Genomic DNA, 7227 nt, shown 5'->3' on the forward strand with positions numbered 1-7227 from the left:
GGTGTAGAGATCGGGGATGGACCAACCCTTTTTTGGTATCACAACGGATCCTTTTGTCTAAGTGTGTCCCACCCCAGGACAGCCACACCAACCTAACCTACCTGATGTACTTTTTTGTTAATAGATGATAAGTTGGCAAGCTGTGATGCACCTGAGCACCTTCCAAGTTTAACAATCGAAGAAGATATAATCCATAATAGTTACACAGCGGGATCAATAGTTTGGGCCCGTTTAAGAGGTTATCCTTGGTGGCCAGCTATGGTTGATGACGATCCAGACACCGAACAATATTATTGGGTGGATGATTTTTCTGATATACCGGTAAGTTATTTTGTGTTTTTTGACCATTTTAAAGTACCAAATTTTTAAAATTTATTAATTTTTTTTTCAAGACTGATTACCACGTAGTTTTTTTTGACTCGGATAAAGTTTCACGCAGTTGGATAGCAAAGAACGATTTAGCAGTATTTAAAACCGGAAAAGAACATACTCGTACAAAATGTGGTAAAAAAGATTACAAGGATCAGATTCAAATCGCAAAAACTCAAGCGTTTGACGCACTACGATTTGATATACCTGAGCGATTATATAAATATGGATTTTTAGCACGTTGGGAGGGTCCAATTAGTACACCCCCATCATCCCAAAGCGATAATAATGGTGTGGATGAAGAAGTCGATATATGCGACTTGAATACTTTATTAGAGTTATCACGTGAATTAAGTAGCCATAATAGTTTAGAAGTTCACACTCGTAAAGCTGTAAAGAAAAATCGAAATCGGAAAACTTTGAATGAATATGATGAAGAAGATTTAGATACGTTAGTGGAATTATCGCAGGGACTTAGTAGCTGCAATGATAGTTTGGAGATCTATGTTAAAAAAGGATTGAAGAAAAACCAAAATCGTAAATTTTTTTATCAAAATGATGAAAATGAAAAAGAGAGCGATTTAGATACTACAGTAAAATTATCGCGTGATTTGAATAGTAACCTTACTGATAGTTTTGACAGAAACGTTAACAAAGAATTTAAAAAAAATCGAAAACGTAAAATTTTAGACGATGATTCTTCATTGGAATTGGCGACTAATTCCAAAACATCTGAAGTACATAAATCACTTGATGAAACTCGAGCTACCGACTCAGAAATTAGGGAATCAAATGATCCGGCTTTAAATAATGCGACCATAACAAATGAATTGTTTAAAGATTTAATAAACAATCGTGAAAATGAAATAAAATCAACAGATATTTTTACTGATGTTATGTCTGTACACAGTTTAAATATGTTTGATTCAGATGATGAACATTTACCGACACAAGTGTTGTAAAATGTGAATTAAATATTTTAAAAACTTATTTATTATTTCAAAAATAATATTTATCAAATTTGTTTTTAGGTCTAGGGCTAGAGTACATTCTGGCAACTCATTTAGACAAGGTCACAAATTTGAGACGGTTACTATCAAAATAGCAACGATTTTCACTTTCGTTATTCAATTTTATAATTTTTGTCTCTACGAAAATTTTTCACCGAGTCGGGAAATTTTTTAATGCGCAGAAGATAGTTGAATAACGAATGCAAAAATAATTTTCCCAAACACTCGACAGAGAGTCCCTTCGCTCGACACTCTGGAAATTGCAATTTTTAGAGTATCAAGTGTTTTCGCATTGATTAATCAATTAATTTTCTTATTTAAGAAGATACTTAGAGATATACTTATCAATTTTAATATGGTTGCGCAATTAAAAAACTTCCGATTCTGCTGAAATAATAGTCCCCGGTTATGAGAGTTTTCGTAGAGGAACAGTTGATACGCAAAACCTTGCAAACAGATTTTTTAAATTTCTGTACTTAGTAAAATGAGTTTTTTAATCTTGATCTTAGATCTATTTACAAATATTTTTATTTAATTTTATAGTATCGTTGATCTTAAAGATATGTTCACATTATCAATTGATAAAATAATATTCGACTCTGAATTATCATAATGTGACATAATTAAAAGTCTCCGGTTATAAGAGTTTTCGTAGAATAGTTAGTGCGCGAAAACTTGAAAACAGATTTTTAAATTTCTGTACTTGGTAAAATGAGTTTTTTAATATTGATCTTAGATCTATTTACAAATATTTTTATTTAATTTTAGTTTCGTTGATCTTAAAGATATGTTCACATTATCAATTGATAAAATGATAATCGACTCCAAATTATCATACTTACTTACTTATTTTATTCTGTCATTTATCTCACTGGGTCTATTTAACAGTAAACACGTCGCATCAAAATGATTGACTATCAAGCAATAATACTTAAATCTGTCATTTGTTATTAGTTAGATCTTTTGGCCATATAACTAGAATAAATAAACTTAAATATTAAATTATTTAAATAAATAAAAAGAACAATATTAATTGTTATAACAGTATTCGATTTTCAGTACGTAATTATAGTTTTAAGTTATACTTGCAATTTAAAATTAAAACCTATTAAAAATTTTTATTTAATTAAAAATGGTGTTTTATTTAATTTCTATCCGAAGTCCGCGATTTAGAATACAAATTCCATTAAAAGCAGATAGAAAAGTGTTTTTCTTATATCCTATATCCTATACCTTCTACCCTCTGCCACAGCATCGATTTAGAAGTCTCAACCTTTTACCGCTGTCCTGTTAAATTTTATAGATTTAAATTTATGGAAATCAGTGTATAATTACAAAATAAATTTAAAAAAAAAACCATCTTAATAACAACGTAAGTCGTTTTCCATTGATGAAAGCATACAGGAAAAACCAAGTTCTGTTTTTTAATATTTTAGAGAGAATTTATATGACTACTAGATTGATACCCGCCCGCTTCACTGGGCTTAAAAGTAAAAACCACCGTTTTATAGCCTCCACCCTCTCTTGATATACACAGTTTTCAATTTTGTTAAATGTAAAATATTCATAATTCATTGAGTATGTCAGAAAAGTTGGCCCTGATTTGTTTGACATTTACTATTCTGTAAAGTTTTTACAGAATTCCTTTATTTATGGTTCAAAATCATGGAGGTTATAAAGAAGGAGAACGATCGCAATAGAAAATATTGTCCCCAAAATATGGAGAAAATAAGTGAGGCGCTGGGATCGCTAAGTTGTCTCATCAAATGCGGGCTGTTGTGCGCTAATATACTACTTACCGACGACAGCGCGGCTGGTGGCTGAAAATGAACTATAAATTATACAAATTTTCAGGGACAGGTGCGCTAATGCTTTAGTACGTAGCGATCGTTCTCCTTCTTTATAACCTTCATGGTTCAAAATGATGATCATAGATGTATAATCATTATTTTGAACAATAAATTAAAGATTTCTGTTAAAATTTAAAAATGGTAAAAACAAATAAACATGCTTACTTTCACATTTTTAATATATATGGATGGGGATAGGGATGATAAAAGAACTATTAATTGATTGCAATTTAAAAAATTCATAGCGTATTAGCTGCGCTAGCTAAGCGAATTCCCTCAGAGATTGAAAAAAAAAAAACACATTTTTCTTAAAATCGAATATTGCATTTTTAGTTTTCGAAGAATTTTTATTTCGAAAACTAAGCGCTTGGAGAAAAATCTTGAAGAGTACTTTTTTGCTTAAATGAAAATATCTTTTATTTTGACAAAATTTTGTACCTTTGCGCAATTTTGTAATTTTAAATTTCGGTTAGGATTTTTTTCGGATTCGATCTCATTCATGAATTTGAAATTTCGGATAGTATTTCAATTTCAATGAATCCAACATTTTTTATTTATTAAAATTGAATTCAATCCAAATTTAAAAAATGGTATTTTTAATGAATCCGATTGAACCGTTTTCATTCCGATTTGATGAATCCGACTTTTTTATCAGGGATTATCCTCCATCATTGAATAGGTATTTGAAAATCCTAACTAAAAAGTGTAAAATAAAAATAATAAATTTTAAAAATCAAAAACCTCGACTTTGTTAAAAAGAAAAACACAAGTCTAGTAGTTTATATAGCGATTTTAATAGTCGGGACCCATTAAAATCTAGACCGGCTGAAATCTTACCAATAATGGGCCCGATTGTTAAAGTCGCTATGTAAACTACTGGATTTGAATTTTTTTCAGTTTATATTAAACACAGTCGAGTTTTTTTATTTTTAAATTTATTATTTTTATTTTACTCTAGAGTAAAAGGCATTTATTCTAAAGGTATTGTAGTTAAAACTACAAAATATCTATAGAAAATTTCTATAATTTCTTTAGCATATGAAAGTGGTCCACTTCAATATGTGAGCAGTTAACTTACCTGCTGGACTGTTTCTAAATATCACTGTCATTATGAGGTGGAAAAAATAAATCGCAATATTTTCAATTCAATATTTTTTATTTATAAAAACATACATTGGCTGTTTAAATGATTAAGATAAAATTAATAACAAAACATTTTTTTAGATATTAAGAGAACTAAAATTTTTTGTTGGTTCGTTTTTTTAATACGTATAGTTTTTTTGTGTGTGAATATAATAAATACATTTTTTAAAATAAAATAAATTAAAAAAATAAAACGGACGAAAAATATACATTTAATGTTTAGGAAAAACTTTATTTTTTCACATAACAAAATTTTTGTTCTAAACATTAATGATTTTAAAAAAACATTTAAACAGAATTGTCAAATAATCAAAAAAGAAATATGCGGAAATTGATGTAATTTCAATAATATAAGGCAAAAATTGCAAAGGCAATTTTAAAATAGTTATTAACTATTTATGAGATTTATAAATTCATTTTTTTTTTTCGTTTGTAAGCTTTAAAAATTAGCCTTAATTTCATACGAAAAGATATTCAACTTTAGAATAGGACGATACACTTATTTTTTATTTCCCTAAAATATGAAGCTTAATTGCCCAAATGACTCGATTGTCGAAATTCATCTTGAAAAATGTGTAAATACATTTTTAAATTCTGTGATCAGGATTGGGAAAAATGTGTTATTACTGACAAAACCGCTAATCATAGACAAAAACAAACCATGAATTTTTTAAATAAAGCTGAACCATTAAGTGTTTACCGAACTGAATGAACTCGGTGAAACTGTTCTTTTTTGGTATGTATATGCGAAAGAATAAATAGAGATATGAATGCAAGTTCTGTTAGTAAATTTCGAAAACCGTTTTTTTAAATTTATTGTAATCCAAAAACTGCAAAAGAAGTTTTGGTTCTTATGGATTCATTGGAATCCAATGAACCTAAAGTTAGTATCGTATGGAAATTTCCTGATATTATCGTCTCGTAAACTGGCTATCCAATCCTAAACCTGAGCAATATTTTAAGCCAGCCTAAAGCCTAAAATTATGTGTACAAAACATATTGACAACTCTGTTCATTACAGAACTACCTTAAGATCAAGTCTTTTAAGAATTAATGATTAAATTTTCACTAGAAAAACTAGTTCTACAATAAAATTTTTAATGTTTTTTTTTTTCAGTATTTATATAATCGTATAATTAATATCTTTCATATTGTATAAATACTTTTTGAAATACTATATTTTCTTTTATGTAATTAGTGATTTTTTTTAGCTATATACATTAGTTTTTTTTTAAAGGAAATATTATAATTTTCTTTTAAATATTCTTTAAATAGTAAGTAATTAATGTACATTTGTTTAAGAGATAATTGAATGGTTTCAATATTATTTTTTTATATATGCAACAATATTCGAACGTTTTCGATGAGTAGATTATCATACTGTAATTCGGTGATAAAATTTTCGAATTTTAGTAGATAAACAACAACAGCATATTAATCAATTTGTTGAAATAAATATTCAGTATACTCTTTTATGTAAATATAACATCAGAATGGACGTAAATATGTCGTCAGTTTGATTTCACTATGTCCATGAGTCACATTTTATCTTTCTTAAATATCGAATTTTTTGAAATATAAGAAGTGATGTCTAATTTACATCCTAAATTTCATAATAGTTTAAAAAATTAATTAATGAAAATAAAGATACCTAGTTTTTTTTTGGAAATACAATAGGATAATCTCGTAATAAAAAAAAAATGTTTGAAAGAAATTTTTTGAATTATTCAATTGCCTCTTAATCGAATCAAAGCAATGAACACAATTTGAAAAATGTGTATAATGCTATATAACCATGATCTCACAATATTCGCTCTGTGCATAATAATAGCGACTAGCGACAAAATGGCAAAAATTTGTACTGATTATGGTAGATTTATGTATTATGAAAAAATTCTTCATGTTTCAATCAATAGGGCTCGATGTAGGTATTTAGCCGCTCCGTACAAAAATAATATTGGTCGTTCTTTACACTAACACCATATAAGCCATGAACTTAAGATTCCAAAGGGATTGCATAATATTAACATATGTTAGTCGAAGTCTACTGGGGTTTTTGAACAAGATACAAAAATTGATGAAAGTATGTATGTATGTTTGTAAGTATACATAGTGTGCATTTTGCATTTTAAGAAAAAAAGTCATTCTTTACAAGTTTTGCTTATTCTGAAAAGTATGAAGGTACATTTAAAACTTCTTAATAATGTACAGGGTAGCCAAAAATTTGGAATCACTATTTTTATTTTTGGTAAACTACCCTTCTTTTTGATAAATTGGCAAAATGTTACTGAGAAAAGTTACTCGCAATTAACAATTACGACTCTATACAAAATATCAAGAAGAGATTTACAGATATAAAAGTAGTATTTTTTTAAAGAAAAACCTTAAAAAGCTATTATCTCCGTTCTTGGAATTTGTCCGAATTGTCATCCCTTAGATCGAGCCCTGTCAATCAAAGAGAAATAATAGATGACATCAAAATGGTAGATAATTCCGAGAAAAATCGTATTTTTTCCTTTGTAATAAATAAACCTTCCAATTTGTGTAAATTTTTGTCGTTTTTAAGGTCGTGCACAGAACGAATGAAGATTTAAGATTATGATCATTAAAAATTTATGCATTGTTCTTTAAAAACTATTATAGATTCAACACGCGCACACATAAGGTTGAATTTTTTGTTTTTAAATTAAAAATTTGTTTAATTTCTACCGTATTTATAGTAAATAACCTAAAAATCGAATTCTTAAATAATTTTTTTATATATAAAATAATATTCTTACTTATTTATTATACACAGTCATTTTTTTTTTCTATTTAAAAAAATAAAATAAAATTTTTATAGTCAATGAGGCCAA

The sequence above is a fragment of the Chrysoperla carnea genome, chromosome 3, assembly GCF_905475395.1.
Source record: "Chrysoperla carnea chromosome 3, inChrCarn1.1, whole genome shotgun sequence".
NCBI classification, from domain to species: domain Eukaryota; kingdom Metazoa; phylum Arthropoda; class Insecta; order Neuroptera; family Chrysopidae; genus Chrysoperla; species Chrysoperla carnea.